The 24,593-nt window shown below is 39.4% G+C and overlaps 1 long non-coding RNA gene across 3 annotated transcripts; it reads right to left on the bottom strand.

Annotated features, from left to right (window-relative positions):
- Positions 1 to 222: 222 nt before the first annotated feature.
- Positions 223 to 24,591, bottom strand: LOC116577181. 3 transcript variants are annotated; one of them, XR_004280433.1, is made up of 5 exons: positions 24,235 to 24,591; positions 23,275 to 23,387; positions 19,154 to 19,254; positions 3,162 to 3,291; positions 223 to 256 (listed from the first exon to the last, which is right to left on the bottom strand). It is a non-coding gene; the product is annotated as an uncharacterized LOC116577181 (long non-coding RNA). The 3 variants fall into 3 exon arrangements; XR_004280434.1 differs by lacking the exons at positions 223 to 256; positions 3,162 to 3,291 and adding an exon at positions 15,308 to 15,345; XR_004280432.1 differs by lacking the exons at positions 223 to 256; positions 3,162 to 3,291 and having other exon boundaries at positions 18,702 to 19,254.
- Positions 24,592 to 24,593: the final 2 nt, after the last annotated feature.

Here is a 24,593-nt window from a genome sequence, read left to right as displayed (position 1 = left end):
ATATAGAAGATGCCTCAGTGAGTTTAACTATCACACATCTATTCACTACATACATTATAGATCATTGAAATATAATGTAAACCGCATATGTAATTTAAAACTAGCCAGTGCACCTGGGTGGCTCAGTTGGTTAAGCATCTGACTTTGGCTCCTGTCATGATCTCAGGGTGCTGGGATCAAGTCCTGCATCAGGCTCCCTGCTCATTGGGGAGCCTGCTTTTCCCTCTGCCTGATTCTTCCCCTGCTTGTGCTTTCTCTGTCAAAAAAATAAAAATAATAATTTTTAAAAAGTAGCTGTATTTTTAAAATATTTATATATTATATATAATATTTATATATTAAATAAATATATTTACTTAACCCAATAAACCCAATATATTTAACTTGCAATCAATATCAAATTTAGTAATAAGACACTTTGTATTTTTGTGCCAAGTTGTCCAAATCTGTGTGTATTGTTCACTAAGAGCACATCTCAATTCAGATTAGGCACTTTTCGAGTTCTCTATCCACATATGGCTATTGGCTACCATATTGGATAGCACAGATCTATCTTTTTTGACCATATGTGATAAAACAGAAATCAAAAATAAAAAGAGCTAAAAATTCTCTTTCCGAATAATAAAACCAAAATGAAATATACTACTAAATAAATTTTGGGTTAAAGAGGAAATAGTGAAAGAAATAAGGGAATACAATGAAAAGATTCATTCAAAATTTGTGGGACACAACCAGAAGAGTACTTAAGGGGATACACATAATTTCAAACACATTTTAGAAAAATTGGAAACAAATGGGCTAAAGAGTCTATTCAAAGAGCTAAAAAGAAGGACAGATTAATCAAAAGAAATAAGAAATATGGAAATAAGAAAGGATTAAAGTCAATGAAGTAGCATACCCAAAACCAATGGAGAAGATAAAACCAAAGCTGGTTCAATGAATAGATTAAGAAGTTACAAAAAACCTGCAATGACAGTAATGAATCTCAAAAAGAAAGCAGGGGTGCCTGGGTGGCTCAGTGGGTTAAAGCCTCTGCCTTCAGTTCAGGTCATGATCCCAGGGTCCTGGGATAGAGCCCCCCATCAAGCCCTGCATTGAACCCCCAATCAGGCCCCGCATTGGGCTCTCTGCTCAGCAGAGAGCCTGCTTCCCTTCCTCTCTCTCTGCCTGCCTCTCTGCCTACTTGTGATCTCTCTCTGTCAAATAAATAAATAAAATCTTAAAAAAAATAAAAAAAGAAAGCAGACAGATGAACTAAGCAGAAAAAAAGGAGACACAACAGATTAATAAACAATACATTTGAAAACATAAATTTATGAAAATATACAATGAAAAAAATCAGTACAAAACTAAAGTAGATATTTTAATAGATCACTTACCATAAAATACGAGAAAATATAAAATGAAAAAATCAGTACAAAATTAAAATAGATATTTTAATAGATCAATTACCATAAAAGATTGAAAAGATTGAAATAAGAAACCAATTTCCAAATTCTACTAAACTTTTAAGGAATAAATCTCTATCTTATGTAAGATGTTCTAAAAACAGGAAAATAGGAGTGCCTGGATGGCTCAGTTGGTTAAGCCTCTGCCTTCAGCTCAGGTCATGACCCCAGGTCCTGGGACCAAGCCCCACATCAGGCTCTCTAGTCAGCAATGAGTCTGTTTTTCTCTCTCTCTCTTTCCCTCCACCTGCTTGTGCTTGCTCTCTCTCTCTTTCAAGTAAATAAATAAAATATTAAAAAACAAACAAACCAGGAAAGGGGCACCTGGGTGGCTCAGTTAGTTAAGAAGCTGCCTTCGGCTCAGGTCATGATCCCAGGATCAAGCCCTGCATCAGGCTCCTTGCTCAGTGGAGAGCCTGCTCCTACCTCTCCCTGTGCCTGCTGCTCTGCCTACTTGTGCTCTCTAGCTCTCTGTCAAATAAACAAATAAATTAAATGGTTTAAAAAAATGATTTAAAAAAACCGAGGAAAATAAAAAGAGATAAAGCTGTCACATTTGTTTTAGTAACCCAGTATAACCTTGATTCTTAACATTGATAACAACACTATATGGAATAGGAAAATTATAAAGTAATTCTACCTTTAGATATAGATGCAAAAGTCCTAAATAGAATATTAGGTAACTGAATTTAACTAATACCATGATCATACAGACTTTAACATCAGAAAATCTAGCTATGAAATTTTCCACATTAATGGACTCTAAAGGATAAAATTAAAATGATTAAATCAACAGAAACAAATATCATTAGTAAAGTTCAATATCTATTTACGATTAGGTTAAAAACTCAGATAAGCCTCCTTAACTTTTTAAAAAAGATTTTATTTATTTATTTGACAGAAAGAGATCACAAGTAGGCAGAGAGAGGGAGGAAGGGAAGCAGGCTCCCTGCTGAGCAGAGAGCCCAATGCGGAGCCTGATTGGGGGTTCAATGCAGGGCTTGATGGGGGGCTCTATCCCAGGACCCTGGGATCATGACCTGAACTGAAGGCAGAGGCTTTAACCCACTGAGCTACCCAGGCGCCCCAAGCCTTCTTAACTTTTATAAATCTATATTCCAAAAGCATAAATGTGAGTTTAATAAGGGTGATTAGGAGTATTCCCTTGCAGACTTGGAATTAGACAAGAACATTATCATTGTTGATGTTCAACATAGTAGAAGAGAAAATACAGTACTGCCCAATATAAGGAAGGAGGGGGGAGAAAAGGGGAGGGGCTTGTTAGGGTGTTGGAAGAGATAACATCTGAATGGCAATTATTTATATACATAGAAGTTAAGATCACAGACCCTAGAGCCCGACTACCAGGTATTAAATTTAAAATCTTGGCTCTGCTGCATATTATATGACCCCAGGCGCATTCCTTAACATCTCTGTATCTCAGTTGTCTTTTTGTAGAATGAGGGCAATAAGTAATACATACTTCAATGATGGTGTGAAAATGAAATGAGCTATCTAAGAGAGGATTAAATGAGTTGAACTCATGTATTTTATGTAGTTATTTGCTGGTGATATAACAGGGTATGAGTATCTCTAGAGAAAACCTAAAAGAATTAACAAATCATTAAAGTGAGTTCAAGCCCCATGCTGGGCTTCACTCTAAGTGGAGCCCACTTAAAAAGAAAAAAAAGAAGGACATGAAATGTGGTGTACCTATTTCATGAGGTCTTTACCATTTGCCGCAGCTTATGATCCATCCAGGAGTGATGACTTGGGTCATTACAGCCAGCCCTCGGAGTGCACGTGGTCCCACAGGTTTCCAAACAGAAGGCTTCTGCTGTCACTTATGACCCAGAAAGAGATCAGGGGCTCAGTGGGCTTTTCAAACATTTTGAACAACAAAATCCTATTTGCTTCTTCTGTAAAAGCTCAATGTGGAACATAGACAAAATGACGTTATATTAGAATACATCCATGTTGTAAGTTCAAAGTTCACTTGCTAGCAAGGCAGTTAGGGAGAACAATGTGGCTATTTTGATGAAAAAACACTAGAGTGCTGTATGCAGCATGTGGTAGGTTCATCTATATAAAAACAAGTTTCCTCCAACCCGACAGAAGCTAATGTCATTAAAATGAATAAAATGGGGGAAGCCTGTGTGACAGCACAAGACAGTAAGTTCAATGTGGGACAGGTTCCATCTGAGGTGTTTAGAGGGGCCCTGGGCAGGTCAGGTCACCTCTCTGTACTACCTTATCTGAAAAATGGCATAATAACGTAAAACATTCTTGATAGGTTATTGTGAGAATTCAATGAATCAGTGTATGTAAGCTGCTTAGAACCGCCTGGTCCATAGTAAATTCTATACACGCTAATCATTATGATGTAGCTAGAGCTTTCTAGTGTGAACTGCACATAGCAACAAGGCAGTTATCTACATGCTCATGGCTGTTGATCACATGCAACACCACCAAAAATATTGCCTCGCACTGTGAGAAGTGGATCCAAAACAGGCGTGAGACACGCGCTGCTACCATGAAGGCAGGAGGAGAACCCGGAGCCCCCAGGCTGGTGCAGGAACAGTCTAGAGAGAGAACCCTCTCCTGCTTAAGGGGAGCAGCCTCAAAGAACCCAAATGTCCTCAACTTCACCAAAGATCTGGAAGATACTTTTCTGGGTATTAAGAACAAAACTGGGGCAGCACCAGGAGGAATATGTGGCCCAACACCCAAGAAAGGGACGTTCTGTTACAGAGCATGGGGTGAGGGCAGGGTTTTCATTCGAGGATCTGCAGGAAGGACGAGCTGAGGACAGGACACCATGGGCCCCTCCAGACCAGAATCGAAGGCTTTACCTAAGTTACAAAGGTCCGCCTATCCTGCCTGTGGGCCACAGTCTCCCGTGTGCTTCTCAGTCATACTTTTACAGTCGCTATTGGAGTCTACATCGGTTTGAAAGGGTCTGTGGCAAAAGGACGAGACTGATACAAAGCGAAAGTTAAGCAGGGCTTTATTTTGTGCCAAACATCGAGAATCAAACTGACCGGCCAGGGCCGTCTCTTGCAAAGAGGCGACCCTCCCAGCCTCACAGACTAACTTTTATAGAGTAAAGGCCATGTGGTTGAGCCTGGCCACACACAGAGGCCAATTGAATTACAATTCACCCCATGATAGTCATTTAATTCAGCCTATGACCTTGGCTGGAATTGGCACCCTTGTCTGGCGCCTGATAGGCGGGGCTCACACTCCTTGGCGGGTAATCCGTGCGCTTTCCATTGATTGGACGTTTCCACCTGGCCTGGCTCATCTTTGGCGGGTAGGGAGGTAATATGTGTGCTTTTACTGATTGAGCATCTCCACCTGACCGAACACGTCCTTGGCCGGTAGGGAGGCAATACGTGTGCTTTTACTGATTGGATGTTTCCATCTGGCTGGACACGTCCTTGTATCTGGGATCCGTTATTTTTGCCCAGCCTGACATGTCCTGGTATCTGTGCTCCGTTATTGGGGTTATTTGGTCGTATTTCACCAGTTCTGTTTCTAAGCGCTTTCCTCTTTGGGGGGGGAAGGGGCAGGTTCAATGTAAGTTTACTGCATAAACAACAAAATGGCTCGCTCTGGCTAAGTATGCCCTTACAGGTTTCCTTGGGCTTGCCTCGCCCAGCAGTGCCCTGCACCACCCTGGGTTAGGGCATCAAGCAGACCAGCCTCCATTCACCGAAACCTGAAGCAAAGGCAAGCCCCTCGTGTGTGCTGGAGTGCACTGGAGTGCACGCGCACTGAGTGTCCCCGCTGCCCGCCGGCGCCATTGTGACCAACTGGGCGTTCCGTGCCACCCCAGGCACAGGGCCAGACCCCTGCGGGGCGCTGGGCAGGCCTCTTGCCTTTGGTTGGGGGGCCCCTGAAATGCCAGAGGGACTGAGGCGTATTGGGGGGAGTAACGTTGACTCTCTTTGGGGGGCATCCAGAGACCAACAACTTTGGACGTCCTGGTGTTGGGGTCCTGGGCCTGGAGCCTATTCCCCCGAGAGCCTAATGTGCCAACCCCTGGCAGTAGGGCCCCCTAGCACGTGTGTCCCCTGCTCAACCTGGGCAGGAGGAGGAAGCTGATAGAATCTCGGGTGTCTTCTGAAAAGTGCATCTGGCGGTGTGAGTGGTTGCCTTCTGAGGGTCACGTGTCCTACCTGCCAGGTGGGCATTCTTCTCCTTGGTCCCAGTCCCTTTTTTGTAAGCCCGCTGGAATGCAGAGGCAGTGCAGATAATTCCCTTTATTATTATTTTTTAAAGATTTTATTTATTTATTTGACAGAGATCACAAGTAGGTAGAGAGAGGAGGAAGCAGGCTCCCTGCCAAGCAGGGAGCCCAATGCGGGCCTCTATCCTAGAACCCTGAGATGATGACCCCAGCTGAAGGCAGAGGCCTAACCCACTGAGCCACCCAGGCGCCCAGATAATCCCCTTTAAATCCCTCTTCCTTGGCATATTATGATTGCACGAATCAAGGGTTGCTAGATTGGGCTGGGGCCCTGAAGATCACACAAGGGATGATCTCATGTATTTTACAGAGCAAGTCAGGTTTAGGAATCACGGCATAGGAAATTTCTTTCTGATAAAATACCCAAGCTGCTTATACATCACCTAATCTTGGTCATCCTAGTTTGAGAGGTTGAAGACTTAAATTAACAACACCCTAAAATACCCCAGGAAAATGTTCTGACCCAAGGGGCGGGAAGTAGCTGGTCATTTAGCAGGTGACTGGCAGAGGACACTTCCTATTAGAGGGAGAAAGGAAAATAGGATGGTTTTCCCTGTTTAAAAGAGGTTACCCAAAGCCCTGAAGCGGAAGGAAATTGCCCAAATCACCCTTCCAGGCATTGCCACAATCAAGACATGGAATTACAGATCAAAAGATTTTAATCTTCTGGGCGCCTGGGTGGCTCAGTGGGTTAAGCCGCTGCCTTCGGCTCAGGTCATGATCTCAGGGTCCTGGGATCGAGTCCCGCATCGGGTTCTCTGCTCCGCGGGGAGCCTGCTTCCTCCTCTCTCTCTCTCTGCCTGCCTCTCTGCCTACTTGTGATCTCTCTGTGTCAAATGAATAAATAAAATCTTTAAAAAAAAAAGATTTTAATCTTCTGATTACATAAATATTTACCACCAACCTGTCCTTACAGTGGTTATACTATTTAATGTTATTTATTTATTTATTTATTTATTTTTTATTACTGCCTGTATTTACTGGCAGTGTTTCCCCACATTCTGCCACATTTGGTATTGTCAGAACTTTTTACTGTATCACTTTTTTTAATTGAATGAATTGATTAAATTGATTCATTTCTATTTCACTAATGATTGCTGAGACTATCTTTTCATGTTTATTGGGCATTGCATTTAATGTTGTGAAATTGCCTACTTTTTTGCCCATTTTTCTTTAATCCTTAAATTTTATACAAGATACAAATAAAACATAAATCAATTTTCAACTAAAAACAAAACCACAAGCATCACAGGTAAATCTAAAGACTCCTTTGATTACTACCTTAAGATCATTTCCTCCATCTCCTCAGAGGAACCACTGTTGTCAGTATAGTATATATTTTTAGAATATTCCAAAAAATAGTTTTATAACTGGAACCTACTGATAAATCATAGCAGTGAGAAAAAAATCAGAAATGAGTGTTATGAGTACATATAAAATTATTAAAAAATTAAAAAATTATAATTATAATTATTAAAATTATAAATAATAAAATTTAATTATATAATTAAAATCATAAAATTATTTAAAAAATCAGAAATGAGTGTTATGAGTACATATAAAATTATATTGACTATACTGCAGTCCATTAAGTGTGCATCATATCTAAAAAAGCAATGCACATAACCATCATCTGAGCTTTCAGCAAGTCCTAATCTTTCTGCAGGCGGAGGGTCTTGGTTCAGTGCTGATGGCTGCTGACCAGTCAGGGTGGTGGTTGCTGAAGTTTGGGATGGCTGAGGCAATTTCCCAAAATAAGACAACAGTGAAGGTGAGCACATGGGTTGACTCTTCCTTTCACAATTTCTTTGTGATATGTGGTACCGATTGATAGCATTTTGCCCACAGCAGAACTTCTATTAGAATTGGAGTCAGTCTTCTTAAACCCTGCCTCTGCTTTATCAACTAAATTCATGTAATCTAAATCCTTTGGTGTCATTTCAAAACTCTTCAGAGGATCTTCATCAGGATAGATTTCATCTCAAGGAACAACTTTTTGTTTATCCATAGGAAGCAACTTCTCATCTGTTAAAGTTTTATCATAATCTCAGGGTCATAAGATCGAGCCCCAAATCAGTCTCCACGTTGGGTGTGGAGCCTGCTTAAGATTCTCTTTCCCTCCTTCTCCCTCTGCAGTGCCTCCGCCCCCCACCGTTCTCTCTCTGGCTCTCCCTAAAATAAAATAAAATAAAATAAAAGTTTTATCATGAGATTGCAATAATTCGGTCCCATGTTTGGGTTCCACTTCTAATTCTAGGTCTCTTACTAATTCTACCACTTCTTCAGTAACTTCCTCTACTGAAGTAGTCATCCATATGATTGGAATCAACTTCTCTCAGCTCAGTCTGTTTCTCCCTTTCCCTCTGCCTCTCCCTCTGCTCATGAGCTCTCTCTCAAATAAATAAATCTTTTTTTTTTAAGAAAGAAAATGGGGGCGCCTGGGTGGCTCAGTGGGTTAAGCTGCTGCCTTTCGCTCAGGTCATGATCCCAGGGTCGTGGGATCAAGCCCTGAATCAGGCTCTCTGCTCAGCAGGGAGCCTGCTTCCCCTCTCCCTCTGCCTGCCTCTCTGCCTACTTGTGATCTCTCTCTGTCAAATAAATAAATAAAATCTTTTTAAAAAAAATTTAAAAAAAAGAAAATGTGCAAAATTATAGCTTCTGTATGGGGATGAAATAAACATTAGATGTAGTGATACAGGTAAATCTTAGTAGAGTTCCATGGAACAAGGAAGGCACTCAACAAACATTTCCTTCTCTTTCTTGTATGTGTGTTCTGATATCCGGAGCTAATCTGCTTTGTGGTTATTGCTGGCCTCTAGGAAAATAGTGAGAGTGTTAAGACCCCTGGCAGCAAGGACCACGGATGCCCCTCTCTGGGATCTGTGAGGAAATGTAGCAACTCTTGTGACCCTTCTGAGGTGGGACACTGTAAGGGTTCTGATGGGTGCTCCTCGGTGAGGACATCACACTCCTATGAATTGGTATGTCAGGATTTCGAGTCCAAAGTGTCCGGGACTTTCAAGGTAGACTTGATTTTCATGTCTTTTATCTCGTCTTCAGGTAAAGTCTTCCCAGAGCCCCATCATTTAGAGGAGAATTCCATAGGAAGTATGGCTGCTCTACATTTATTAGTTTTGTGTGAGGTAGGATGTACCTTCTGCCATTTCTAAACAACTGTTTTGGTTTTCATTAAATAACAAAGACGTTTGTAAAATAAAGAGTGAAACCTTTTATCATCCCTTCAGTCCCACCCCACAGAAATAACTGTTAGTAAGTTTGGGATGTGACCGTTGGGATTTTGTCCCACTTGTTTGAGTGTGTGTATGTTCGAATGATCTAGAAGCACCTTCTTCTTTTAAGTGATTGTATATGGCATCATATGGTTGTTCCATAATATCTTCATATATTCCCCTTTTGGTGGCTGACTTCCTTGCTTTTACACTCCATGCTACAGCAAGAATTCTTGCACAAATCATTTACAGACTTGTATTAATGTGTTACAGATGATAAGATTTCCACCTTAAAGATTTTGATAGAGGCTTCAAAAATGCCTTTTGAAAGATTCTCATCATTCGTAAATAAGAATGAGAATACCAATTTCCAGTACGTGTAAATATCAATGTTAGGTGCTGTCAAGCTTCAACATTTTTGCCAGGCATGTACTAATGAGAAAATGTATCACATTATGGAATTTATTTTTAGAGATCAATGAAGTAAAAATCTATCTTGCCAAATGAGTAGCCGATGCAATAGTTTCTGAACGAGTCATGTTTTCCTCAGTTGTCTGAAATGCTGCCTTTATTATAAACCAACTTGATCTATGTACCAGGTAGTGTTTCCTTATTCCTTAATCTGTTTGACTGATGTATTTATACATTTGTGCACGAGGATCATCACATAGTCCTGATTTATAGAGATTTAAAGCACTAGCAGATATCTGGTAGAAAATATTTCCAATATTTTCCTTTTCTGAAAGTTTCTTGGGGCACCAGGGTGGCTCAGTCAGTTAAGCAGCTGCCTTCTGCTCAGGTCATGATCCGAGGGTCGTGGGATCAAGCCCTACATGGGGCTCCCTGGTCAACGGGGAATCTGCTTCTCCCTCTCCCTCTGTCTGCCGCACCCCCTGCTTGTGCTTGCTTTCCCCACCCTGTGTGAAATAAGTAAATAAAATCTTAAAAAAAAAAAAGAAGGAAGGAAAGTTTTTTGACTACTCTAGCACATTGACTATCAGAATTTTGTAATCAAATTACCAAGTTTTAGCAAATATGCCATGTAGCAAATATTCCATTATAATTGGAATTGTATTGGATTTATAGATTATTTTGGAGGCAATTGATAGACATTAAGTCTGCCAACCTAGGAAAAATGATATAGGTTCCCATTTTTCAAGTTTTTAATGCCTTTTTTATTTTCACTCAAAAGGTCTCACATATTTATTACTGAACCAACCTACTGGTGCAGAAGCATAGTAACAGAAAAAAATCACTTCTGTGATGAAACAAGTCTGTTGTTTATATAGTAGGGATGTTTATAGAGTGACAAGATAGAAGCGTGTGACCTTCGAGCAGCATAAATATGTGTGTGGTCTTATGTGCCACCCTTATAGACCCAGCTTGTTCCCTTTCAGTGCCTCCTTTTGGAGTTGTACCTGATTTTACTACCAGTTTTCATCTGAATCCACTGTGGAATGGGACAATTCTCCTTTTGTTTCATGACCAGGAAGCCCTTGATCCTGAAAGTCCTTTTTTTAAAAGATTTTATTTATTTATTTGACAGAGACAGCGAGAGAGGTAACACAAGCAGGAGGAGTGGGAGAGGGAGAACAGGCTTCCCGTTGAGCAGAGAACCCGATGTGGGGCTCGGTGCAGGGCTCCATCCCAGGGCAAGACCCAGACCAAAGGCAGACGCTTAACAACTGAACCACCCAGGTGCCCTCCTGAAAGTCTTTTGAGAACACAAGGCAAGGAGCAGTCAACCATATACATCACAAAAGCAGAGAAAAGGAGAGAGCTCAAGTTTTTATTGTCCTTTAAAAAAATGTAGATTTCTTCATATAAATGAAGTTTTTGCTATTTAAAAAAATTTATTAAATTTTTCTTTGATAGAGATAGCAAGAGATGGAATTCATGCAGATAGAACAGGCAGAGGGAGAAGCAGGCTCCCCACTGAGCCAGGAGCCCAATGTAGGACTCAATCCTGGGAACCTGCCATCATGATCTGAGCCAAAGGCAGCCACCTAACTGACTGAGCCACCTGGGCATCCCAATTGTTTTACATTCTTTTTTGGGTTTCTTCCTTTTATGATTATCAAGTATCCTTCTTCATCTCTTATTATGGTCTTTGTCATAAAGTCTGTTTTGTCTGATATAAATATTGCTATCCTGGCTTTCTTTTCACATCAATTTGCATGATAAATGCTTTACCATCCCTTCCCTATCAATCTGCATGTGTCGTTAATTCTGGAATGAGTGTCTTGTAGGCAGCATATAGATGGGTCTTCTTTTTTTTAATCCTCTCCATCACCCTCTGTCTTTTGACTGGAGCATCTAGTTCATGTATAGGTATGTACATTTTATTACTTGTCATGATTGTTTTTATGGTTATTCTCTTGCTCTCTTCTCCCACAGTTTTCTGGCTTTCATTGGCGATATACTTGGATTACTTTCTCTCTAGTTTTTGTGTATCTATACTGATTTTTAATTTATGGTTACCATTAGGTTTATATATAACATCTTATGCATATAGTAGTGTGTATTAAGTTGATGGTCACTTAAATTTGATAGATACAATTGGTTTCTGTAACAGAAACAAAGCTAATCAGTGTATTGTTTAGAGATACATATACATTTAGTCAAACTATAAAGAAAAGCAAGGAAATGTTTAACCCAACATTTAGGATAGGTTATTACCCCCACAAGGATAAAATCCAGGAAGGCCACACAGGTGAATTCAAATGTATTGGTAATGATTTATTTTATTTTATTTTATTTTATTGTTTTGGTAATGTTTTTTTTTTAAGCTGGGTAGGGGTGCACTGTTGTTCAGTTTATAGTGAACTGGGGTCTCCACAGATTTGCATTTGCTCAGTTTCTAATCTCAGAATATTCTAAAGAAATATTTTTTCAATTTTATTTTATTTTTAAAGATTTTATTTATCAGAAAGAGAGCACAAGCAGGGGGAGCAGCAGGCAGAGGGAGAAACAGGCTCCCCACTGAGCAGGGAGCCCAATGTGGGGCTCGATTCCAGGATCCTTGGACCGTGACCTGAGCCAAAGACAGACGCTTAACCAACTGAGCCACCGAGGCATCCCTTAAAGAAACGCGTTTAAAATTCTTTTTCACTGCAAACACTTTTTTATTCCAGTCTTGTGTGAAAAATATTTTAATTAATCTCTGATACCACTCTCCTTTGAGAATCTGCCTCTTTCCCTGAGCATATCTACATGTGGGAATATATTAGAAAGAGGGCTTTAAATAATTCATTCTTCTTATATTTATTATATGAGCCCTTTGCCAAGTAGTCAGCATGGATAATAGACTCCATGACACATAGTTTCTGTTTCCAAGATTTCCTCTTTGGCATTAGAAGAAAATAAATCTTTTTATTTAGAAGTAAATAAATCTTACCATAGCTTGTAGATGAATAGCCCTTGAAAAAATAAAAAAAGAATGTTGTAAATGAATATTTTCAGTCATTGTATTTTAAGAACTCTCATTTTATATGCACGGTGGAGAATTTCTACAGTTTTTCTTTGCATTTTGAAGAATTTTTGCTTTTTAAAATTTCCCATTTGTTTCCAAGCATTTATATATGTTCTACTTAATTGGCACTATGATCATGAATTTTTGTCTCCTTCAACTTTGAGGGAATTGTCATAAAGCAAATTATTGAGAAAAATTTTTTTCAATCATTAGTCCATAGACTTTTATGGACTCTAGTTATCTCTATAAACTTCCATGCATTAATTTTTTTAATTTTCTAAGTTGGGCAATTTAAAAATATCATTACCCTTCTCTTGTATCCTAAATCTTTATTATAGTTATAAATACTTTTCACTGTAGTTGTAATCTTGGTATATAAGTTGTATCAAATATGAGTAAAGCAGGGGATTTTATGCTAAAGGTAATAAAAGATGCTAAAATGTAAAATATGTTGTCAAAATATCACTTAAATAGCTATATTGGAAAATAAGTTGCATTTGCTGAAAATAAATTTAATTTTTTAAACCCTTATTTCCATAAATATACTTAATTTTAAATAAATGCATGAGTCATTTACTATTTATATTTAGTAGAGTCTTTCATTTTCTTTTTCTCTTTTGATAGGCCCTCCCTCCATTATTCCCCTCTCCCCACCTCCGGTGACCCATGTTAACAAACATATTTATTTTGACATATTTTTCTCTGTACTTAAATGCACATATATATGTACATGAATATTCACATTTGGGGACATTGGTCATTGTTTTTACAGAAATGGAATTATATTTTATATACCTTCATATGTTGCTTTTATCTTATTTTTAAAACCTTAAAATATCTAGTACAATACTTCTGTCTTTTTTTAAAAGGTTATATTCATTTATATGCCAGAGAGTGAGCACACAAGCAGGGGGAGTGGCAGGGAGCCTGATGCGGGACTCAATCCCAGGATCTTGGGATCATGTCCTGCACCAAAGGCAGATGCTTAACCAGCTGAGCCACCCAGGCACCCTACTTTGTCTTTTAAAAAATACTTTGTGGCTGGGGCGTCTGGGTGGCTCAGTGGGTTGGGCCTCTGCCTTCGGCTCATGATCAGGGTCCTGAGATCGAGCCCCACATCGGGCTCTCTGCTCAGCAGGGAGCCTACTTCCTCCTATCTCTCTCTCTGCCTGCCTCTCTGCCTACTTGTGATCTCTGTATGTCAAATAAATAAATAAAATCTTTTAAAAAAATAAAAATAAAAATACTTAGTGGCTATATAATATTCCATGTGTAGATGGTCATGGGATGAAAAGCTAATACAATGAAAATTCACTGTGATGTTTGCATGCTTTAACAAATGATTGGAACTCATTTTAGTAATATTTGTGTAGTAGAAAGCTGATCCTTTTCACTTTCACTATCACTTTTACACTAGAGCTGTTAACTTTCATTTGCATTGGAAATAATTTTCTGCTTTTTCTCTTTCAGACTACAAGATCAAACTTGAAACTAAGCAACCTGATCCTAGATACTTCTGAAGAAACTTGCCAGGGGACCATAATAGAATGATTCATTAATAATGACCCACAGGGCCCTAGTTTAAGAGAATCCTGGAAAAGAGATAACAGGTTATTGTGACAGAATAGTTAGGAAATTTTGAATGGAAAATAATTACCCATGAAAGAACTGTCCCCGAGAAAGTTACTTCTTGTTGAAGTCTATTCTCTTTAAAGGACAGAGAATTCTGGGGGCATCAGGGTGGCTCAGTGGGTTAAAGCCTCTGCTTTTGGCTTAGGTCATGATCCCAGGGGCCTGGGATCAAGCCCCACTTCGGGTTCTCTGCTCAGCCAAGAGCCTGCTTCCTCCTCTCTCTCTCTGCCTGCTTCTCTGACTACTTGTGATCCCTGTCTGTCAAATAAATAAATTAAAAAAAAAACAAACTTTAAAGAACAGAATTCTTATAGAAGATAGTGATACCTAAGTGATCTATATGGACAAAGTTGTCAAGAAAACTCTGAGCTAATTATTCCATGAGAAACTAACCTGGGTAAGACAATTTTCAAAACTACTAAAGGCAACAGAGATGTGAGCCAGGCCTCCTGACTTAAAATAGAAGAGATAAGTAATGGTAAAGAGAAATCTTATAAATGTAATACATGTGGAAAAGCTTTTAGTTTTAGGTCATCCCTTATTCAATGCCACAGAATTCATACTAGAGAGAAACTGTATGAATCTAAATGTGATAAATGTGGGAAAGTTTTGAGTCAACCTGCAGACCTTCATATCAACATAAGAAAATCAACAGAAAATTCACAGTGAAGAAAACCCTATAAATGTAATCAATGTGGGAAAGCCTTCATTGTTTCTTCAACTTTTAAAGGATTTCATTTATTTATTTGACAGAGAGAGAGATCACAAGTAGGCAGAGAAGCAGGCAGAGGTGGGGAGCAGGTGAGCAGAGAGCCCGATGTAGGGCTCGATCCCAGGACCCTGAGACTATGACCTGAGCCAAAGGCAGACACTTAACTGACTGAGCCACCAGATGCCCCCCTGCCACCCAGATGATGCCCCTGTTTCTTCAACTTTAATCGCTTATCAGCAAATTCATGCTGAAGACAAACCTTATGAGCACACTGCCTGTGGAAAAGCCTTCGGGAAATGTGCACCCTTTACCCAACTACTGAGAATTCATACTGGAAAAAGCTTTATGTATGTCATGAATGGGGTAAAGCCTCCAGTAAAGCCTCCGACATCAAAACTCACCAGACATCAAGAAAGTCACACTGTAAAGAAGCCCTACAGATGTGGCAATTGTGGGAAAGCTTTTAGCAATAATTTATACCTTACTGTACATGAGGACCCATTCTGAAGAAAGGCCACGTAAATGCAATGAATGTGGGAAGGTATTCAGGAGTTTCCCAGTTTTGCCATATGTCAGAGAATCCATACTGGAGAGAAACCCTATGAATGTAGTGAATGTGGAAAGTCATCTAGTTGTATACAAAACCTCAGGGCACATCAGAGAATTACGTGGCCATATACGTGGCTTTACATGTATATATGTAATGAATGTGGGAGAAACTTTAGAAATAAATCAAGCCTTACTGTACATCAAAGAATTCATGAGAGGGGCGCCTGGGTGGCTCAGTTGGTTAAGCGGCTGCCTTTGGCTCGGGTCATGATTCCAGGGTCCTGAGATCGAGCCCCGCATCAGGCTCTCAGCAGAGAGCCTGCTTCTCTCTCTCCCCATCTCCCTGCCACTCTGCTTACTTGTGCTCTCTCTCTAGCTGTCAAATAAACAAATAAAATATATATATATATAAAAGAATTCATGAGAGACAAACTGTACACATGCAGTGAATATGGAAAGGCCTCCTCGTGTTCCTCATCTCTTCCTGTTCATCAGTGAATTCATACAAGCGAGAAACCTTATGGGAGTAATGAATGCAAGGAACCATTCAGGCTAAAATCACACCTAATTGTTCACCACAGAATCCGTACTGTGGAGAAACCGTACCAATGTGCTGAATGTGAGGAAGTATTCACTCAAATGGTAAGTCTCACAGAACGTGAGAAAAATCGCATTGGATTCAAACCATCTCAATGTACCTAGTGTGGGAAATCTTTGAGGAGTAATTGTACATCAAAAGACCCACGATGAAGAAAAAACATTAATGAATGTAGGAAATTTTTGCTACCATGTCACAGCTCAGTCTGCATAAATTCTCTCCTACTGGTGAGAAACCTTTCAAATGTGGGGCACCTGGGTGGCTCAGTGGGTTAAAGCCTCTGCCTTCTGCTCAGGTCATGATCTCAGGGTCCTGGGATCAAGCGTCGCACCGGGCTGTCTGCTCAGCAGGGAGCCTGCTTCCCCCTCTCTCTGCCTGCCTCTCTGCCTACTTGTGATCTCTCTCTCTGTCAAATGAATAAATAAAATCTTAAAAAAAAAAGGAAACCTTTCAAATGTAATCAATGTGAAAAGGTCTTCAACCAGTAATACAGGCCTCAATGCCCATCAAAAAATACATACAGGAGGGGCTCCTGGGTGGCTCAGTGGGTTAAGCTTCTCTTAGCTCAGGTCATGATCTCAGGGTCCTGGGATTAAGCCCTGCATTGGGCTCTCTGCTCAGCAGGGAGCCTGCTTCCCTTCCTCTCTCTCTCTGCCTGCCTCTCTGCCTCCTTGTGATCTCTATCAGATAAATAAATAAATGAATAAATAAATAAATAAATAAAATCTTAAAAAAAAAAACATACAGGAGAGAAACCACTGACATGTAATGACTATGGAAAGTGCATTCGGCCAGATGATACATGGTGTAGAACATCAGAGAATTCAAACTGGGGAGAAACCCCATAAATGTGATGAATTTAGAAAGGCCTTCAATAAAGGTTCTTAACCTTGCTGTGCATCTGAGAACACATACTAGAGAGAAGGACTATCCGGAACGTTTTACCAGTGTATCACGACTCATCCTTCTTTGGAGAGCTCATATCAGGGAGAAGCCCTATGCATGGAAGGAATGTGGGAACACCCTCAGGAGTAATTCTGACTTTACTGTACATTACAAGTACATAATAGAGAAAAACTTCATAAGTGAATGTGGACAAGCTTTCAGATGTAGCTCGTGCCTTAGCGTACATCAGAGAACATAGCAAACGGTATGGTTATAAGGAATACAAGAGGCCATATAATGTCAGAATGCATGCTGAAATACATTTTATATGTTTAATGAATACAGGACGGAAAATCTTCAGCAATTATTTACAACTCATATTCATCAAAAAAATTCTGGAGAGTGAAAACTTACAACTATAACAAACATGGGAAATTAATTATATATCAAGTTTTGTGGCTTACTAGAAAATTTAGAGTTAATAAATGAACCATAATTGACATGGATTTTTTTTTTCCAAATATCATTCTTTCAGTTTTCACTGAATACCTTGGAAACCATCTTGGAAATCAATTGTATAGCACAACAAACGGAGGAGAGTGAATTGTGGAAGTAAGTATTCAACTTCAAAATTGAGAAAACAAAAGTCCCTAGTTCATCAGTCTCTGAAAGAATTATGTTAATTAGTAAAATAAAAACTTTGGTAGAAAATCAGTAACATGTATAATCTAGCACAGAAAGATATGCAAAATTTTAAAAATTATTTTTATCTTATAAAACCTATGTAATTATATTGCTAGATACTAAGGAAGTGTAGAAAAAAGAAAACATTCCCTATAACCCAATCATCCTAATAATCATTTCATAAATTTTGCTTATTTATTTCAAGTCTTTTTTAAAAAAGATTTTATTTATTTATTTGACAGAGACAGCAAGACAGGGAGCACAAGCAGGGGGAGTGGGAGAGGGAGAACCAGCCCCCACTCCAAGGAGGGAGCCACATGTGGGGCTTGATGCCAGGACCCTGGAATCATGACCTGAGCTGAAGGAAGACTCCTAACAACTGAGCCACCCAGGCACCCCTCAAGTATTTTCTAAAAATAAAATAGCCATATGTTGTATTGTAAAAATAACATTGTAATAAGGGTAAAAACAGAGAAAAATGTTAAGTAAACAACCTAAATCTTGCCACCCAGAAATAAGTAGTATCACATGTTCATTCTAGGCTTTATTTTTATGTACCTATTTTGTAGTTTTTATCTTATTACACAGATGAGGGGGTTCCTGGCTCTCTCAGAAGAGCATGTGACTCTTGATCTTGGGGTCAAGAGTTTGAGCCCCACATTGGGTGTAATGGTTACTAAAAAAGAGTAAATGAACTTTAAAAAAATATCTCACTATGCAGATGTTTCCATAACATTACATCATAAATATATTTCCCCTTTGTGGTGTGAAGTGTAACCAGGGTGTTAAACAGAAATCAAGAGAAGGAGGAGGGAGCAACTTTATTTTTATGTGTCACTTTCAGTTGAAATTTCATAGATGGCTGGTTTTTCATTTGGCTGAAAATTCAGGCAAAGTCTGCATCACATGAATATGAACCAAATGAGGGTCACATGTGAGAGGGATGGCAATAGAGTCATCTGGAATCTTGTCCATCACAATTTGGGGAAAAGGAGCCCCATAACATTTTGGGAAAAAGAGATTTTGTGATTGTATTTGTAAAATGTAGTCACAACTTAGAAATGAAAATGGCTGGTTCCATATAATTAAGAAAAGCCCTTGGCTGGTGCTGTTGTAGCCTGGTCTTGTACTTTTTGGACTTTGTAGAGGTGTAAAAGTGACTCAACACTTCCATGGGTTTGTTGTGTGTGTGTGTGTGTGTGTGTGTGTGTGTGTGTGTGTATGTTTTAATAGAGACAGAGCAACAAGAGAGGGAACACAAGCAGAGAGTGGGAGACGGAGAAGCAGACTCCCTGCTCAGCACAGAGCCCAGACACAGACTTGTTCCCAGGACAAGACCTTAGCAGAAGCCAGATGCTTAATGACTGAGCCACCCAGGGGCCCCTCCACAGGTTCTTAAGCAATCTTCCCATCTTTCTGGAATCTTCTCAGGTTTCTGGAATTCTAGTATGTGCTCATGCATCTGAGCACTAAGCAAATATACCTTCCTCAGTTCTTAGGAAGCTGGTAGTAACTTCAGCTGCTTCTGCTAAAAGCCCATGTACTCTACCTCTCATCTCAGAGATGACCCCATTGCCATCTCTCGCATGTTCATGGTATGCACACTTTGCCTTAAGGAACTCTGCAAATGCAAGGCACTCGTGCAACCACTCCTCTCATACATATCAGCCATTAGACACCTCATTTCTTACCCTTTGGATTTCTTCAGTGGTCAGATTTCATCTGCAGAGAATGCATATCAAATACATACAAGGGATCTTTAAAAGTCTTTTTGTATTCTCCAGTTTATGCCCTTAATAGAGAGGGGAAAAAAAGAATTAGGAGCCATCTAATTCATTCTTGGCCATGTACTTTTAAAATGTACATCTGAGGGCGCCTGGGTGGCTCAGTGGGTTAAGCCGCTGCCTTCGGCTCAGGTCATGATCTCGGGGTCCTGGGATCGAGTCCTGCATCAGGCTCTCTGCTCAGCAGGAGCCTGCTTCCTCCTCTCTCTCTCTCTCTGCTTGCCTCTCTGCCTACTCGTGATCTCTCTCTGTCAAATAAATAAATAAAATCTTTAAAAAAAAATAAAAAAATAAAATGTACATCTGATTGTTATCTTGGGTCTTTCTCCAATATTTTCATTTTAACATCACTCTTCAGAAGGTTTTTTTACCCCCAAGAATCTATTATCTTGAGACATCTTTTGAATAAGTAATGGGTGCCTGGGTGGCTCAGTTGGTTAAGTGTCTGCCTTAGGCTCAGGTCATGATTTCAGGGTCCTGGGATTGTCCAGTGGCTCCGCATTCAGGTGTTTCTTCTTCCCTCTCCCTCTGCCCTTCCCCCACTCATGTTCTCTCTTTCTCAAATAAACCCCAAAAAACAAAAAAACAAAACAAAACAAAAAACCAGTGACATCTCAGATGACTTTCAAGCAAAAATAAATAAGTTAAAATAATGTCCATCCTGAGGAAGATAGACTAGACAAAGCACTAAGTTTAAAGCGTTTTCTTACTCTTCCATCTAGAACAAAAAAGCTCAATACATGCGAATAAATGTATGAAATATATAGACACATTCAAGATGAAAACTTGTATTTCACTTATAAAATGTTTATAATGTGTGCACTTTTAAAAAAAAGACTCATTTAAAATCATCTCAGTATTGCCTCCTTTAAGCTCTTAGATCCATATTAAGTCAATAACTGAACATCCTAGCCATGGCCAACACACAGGATTTTTTTGGTTACATTATGCCTAAAGGCAGCTGCAGTTTGCATTGGGCCAAAAACTAATGTAACTTAAAATGATCTCATTCTAACCATCCATGAAAATATGGAATTCTTAGATACTATTTTTATTATGTTCAAGAGTCCAGTTCATTTAAGTTCAACAGCAACAGGGAGGCTGAGTAAGAAAGAAATTCTGCAAATAAAAATATAAAAACAATTTTTAGTTCTAATTTCAAAGTACCGAAAGACCCCCCCACCATTTTTTTAAAAAGAAAGATCTTTTTAAAATAAATTTCTCCTACTCTCTTACTCCTGAAATCCTGGTGCTATACAAAAGAGTTGGAAACAAGGATTTGGATATGCATAAAAGAATTTGGACATGGTATATATACATGTATGTCATTAACAAATGTAAGGAAAATTCTAGAAAAGAACAATGGCTAAGGATTACCAAGTTAATTTTTCCAAGCTATTTAGAACACAAAAGCAAAGAACAATTTCTATGATTTTTTTTTAATGCTGGTAACACTTGGGAATAATTTCCAGAGTTGTAAAGTCTTAAATGTGTAGTACCTTTTAAACTGTGCCTTTGAAAAATACTGATATCATAGAACCATCTATTTTAAGTTGTCAAAACTTTCATTTTGAGAGAACATGAAGATGATGACCAAGTTGCTTTTCTGTAGCTCTGATTATGTGAACTATTCTTACTTAAGAATATTCTATTGTTGTGATGACACCATCACATATGCGGTGAAATATTTATAAAAATGAAATCTGGCAATTTGCTATTGTTTGAATACCGAATCTTGAGGTAATGCAGAAATTTGCTATTCCTATGAAACTGGGAGAGAGAAAACTTTGATTTTCAAGTGTAACTGATTTGTATGGCAAAAAGAAGTATGTATTTTCATTTCTTTTTTTAAAAAAAGATTTTATTTATTTGACAGACAGAGACCACAAGTAGGCAGAGAGGCAGGCAGAGAGAGAGAGAGGAGGGAGCAGGCTCCCTGCTAAACAGAGAGCCCGATGCGGAGCTCGATCCCAGGACCCTGGGATCACGACCTGAGCCGAAGGCAGAGGCTTTAACCCACTGAGCCACCTAGGCACCCAAGTATCCAGAAAAAAAGGCATCCCCACTACCTGACACATTCCACCATGAAAAGCTAATGCTCATCTGGGAAACCAGCTCAGCATGTCTGCAGTGAGCACCCAAGGTTTTCTCAGCTATGCATATTCTGAACCAGCTCTGACATCCAGGGTCCAAGAGAGGACAATGCTTCTGACCCTTCTGTACTTGGCAAACCTCTTTCATGAACTATCTTAGCATCTGAACAACTTGAAATAAAGACCATCTGTCACATTGCAATCAGAAGGCACATGCTTAACTATATACTACATGCTGGAGAACTTTACTTTTCTCCTAGATCATCTATTTTTAACCCACACTGCTTCTTATTCTTTCACTTCTAGCTTCTCTTCCAGTTTCTCTTCTTTAAATTATTGACTGTTGTCATCAAATAGTTTTTGGCTCATCTTCAGGAAGAATCTTAGCATGTTATATCAAACAATGTTATTTTCTTGTTTCCATGTACCTTTAAATTGCAGTACAAGGGTAGAAACATGATGGGAAGAATGTTTGCTTCATTGTCACTGACTAAATTCAGATTCTGGGTTTACAATTACTTTCTTTCTTGAAAAATATTGTTTCATCTCCTTCTGACCCCCACGGTTTCTGATGAGAAGTCTACTGTCATTTGAATTGTTTTTCCGTTACTTGTACAGTGTCCTTTATTTCTTGTTGCTTCCAGGATTCTTCATCTTTAGTTCACAAGAATTTGATTATGATCTGTCTTAGACTGAAGTTGGCATTTTCTTATCATCTTGCATATGAAGAATTTTGTCTTTGGTCAAATTTAGACACCAAATTTTGGTCAAATTTGTGTTTTAGCAGGCCTCCCCTGACACCACTCTGGTGGGAGAAGGATGTTCACCACTATGGTGGGAATTCGAGTCCAGGAAACTCAGTTTCTATTAACAGCTCTGAGGAGGGTTATTTCTTGTTCCTGCTGGTCAGGGGTAGAATTTCAGGCTCCTCACTAAACCATCACCATTAATGACACCTTGTCTAGGCGGAGAGAGGCATCTCTTACCACTTCCATGCAGCTGTCACTGACATTGCGTGTAGGGAGGCTCAATACTACTAGCTGGGTGGGAATGAAGGTTGCAGCTGCCCATACTGCCTGCTCTGACACTATCCCTGCAAGGAAAGAAGAGCACCCCATTTCAGTCTTTGTTGTTCGGGATGAAGTAGGACCACAGTTTTTTCTGTGGTGTTTGGCTGAAGCAGAGTGGTTATTTTCTTAAAGGTTTTTTGCCACTCTAGGCTGCTCTTTTCTTGGTCCATTAGCCAGAGAGCGACAAGCTTTCCTTGGAGCTTTTTCTCTTTTTCTTTCTTTCTTCCTTTTTTGGTATCTGCACCCACTGGAATATTGGATTGCCAGCTTCTCCAGCACCCAGCTCAGGATACAGGATGCAAAACAAAAATGTAGAAAACCTACCACTGTGTCTTTCCCCAGGTTGTAAGATCCCTAGCTGGCCTGCCTCCTGTCCAACTTTCAGAGTCTTCTTAATTTGTTTTATATAGAGTATCAAGGGGTTTTAGCTGTAATTAATGGATACAGAGAGAAGTGTTCCTATTCCATCTCATCTCACTATCAGTTTACCTTCATTTATGAGAATAATTTGATGGGTATAAATTTCTGGGTTGACAGGTTTTTCCCCCCTTTCGGTACTTTATTTATTTATTTATTTATTTTAAAATATTTTATTTATTTATTTGACACAGAGAGAGGTCACAAGTAGGCAGGGAGGCAGGCAGAGAGAGGGGGAAGCAGGCTCTCCACTGAGCAGAGAGCCCGATGCAGGGTTCGATCCCAGGACCCTGACACCATGACCTGAGCTGAAGGCAGAGGTTTAACCCACTGAGCCACCCAGGCGGCCCCCCTTTCGGAACTTTAAAAGCACTCCATTATCCTCTGGCTTGCTTTTTTTCCCCCCCTTGATGAAAAGTAATTATCTTTGAACCCAGTAAATACTTACTTTTGTTTTTCTAAGATTTTCCTTTATTACTGGTTTGTAGCAATTTGATTTTGCTGTGCCTTGGTGTGATTTTCTTCATGTGTTTTCTTTGAATTTCACTGAGTTTCTTGGATCTGTGGATTTATAATTTTCATCAAATTTTGACAGTATTTAGTCATTTCTTCAAGTATTTTTCTATACCCTATCTCTCTCCCCTCCTTCTACCATTCTAATTACACACAGGCTACTTCATGTTCCATAACTCACTGATGCTCTATTTTTCTTCCCTGTGTTTCATTTTGGACAGTTTCTATTTCTGTGCCTTTGAATTCATGATTCTTTCCTTTTGCAGTCTCTAATTAGCTCTTAATCTTCTGGTTTTTATTTTTTTCCATTTCAGATATACTTGTTATCTCCAATAGTTTGATTTTCCACTTAAATTTTTTCCTTTCATAGTTCCAGTGTCACATGTCATATTTTCTCCAAAGTTATCCACTGGCTTTTTGAGATCCCAAGAACTCAGTTCTACAGCGTTCAGCTTCACTGAGCTATTTCCCTGCAGATCCCCATATGTCATATGCTCCCTATATGCTCACCCTGTGTGGGCCCCATATACAATCACAGCAGCATAAAATCCAAGGCACATATAGTAGGACTGGGTTAGGGAGGAAATGGTTTCACTGAGGGAAGATGCCCTAGAGACTTTAGGGAGTCTGTTTCACTATGGAAAATAAGGCCTTTGGGCGTTAAACCATGGAACTGAGGCAAAGAAATGCATGCTTTATCATATATAATATATAATAATATAATAAAACTGATATTAACAATAAGATAAAAATACTATAAATTAATATAAATATTAATTATTTTTAAATTTGGATGAGCTGAGAAAGTTCTAGATAAAAAACCCAGAAATTATAATGAAAGCATTATCAATTTTTCATACAAGAAAGACAAGCAAAACTGCGCACACGCACTTACCAACTCTACTGGCATCTGAAGTTTTAGCTAATTTGCAAAAGGCCTGTATCTTCTATAATTGACAAGAGGTGGTGTCATCTTTTGCCTCCTTCGTGCTAATGCTTGACACATAGTTATAGCCTCTCAATACAAGTTTGTTCAATTTGAATAGATTTTTTTAAGTCACCCAAACTGTCGATAAACACATCCAATTTCCTCTTAAGCGCAGACAAAAAAGTAGAAGAAGAAAAAGAAGAAAAATGGGGGGGCCAAAAAACCCCACAAAAAACCAAAACCAAAAACGCTCCGCGCTAAGGATTCCGGGCGCTGTAGTTCGGAAGCCCAACTGCGCAGGCGCACTGGCTTGCCTGGTGGCCGGC

The sequence above is a fragment of the Mustela erminea genome, chromosome 18, assembly GCF_009829155.1.
Source record: "Mustela erminea isolate mMusErm1 chromosome 18, mMusErm1.Pri, whole genome shotgun sequence".
Taxonomy (NCBI): Eukaryota; Metazoa; Chordata; class Mammalia; order Carnivora; family Mustelidae; genus Mustela; species Mustela erminea.
This window is presented reverse-complemented; position numbering and strand designations above follow the sequence as displayed.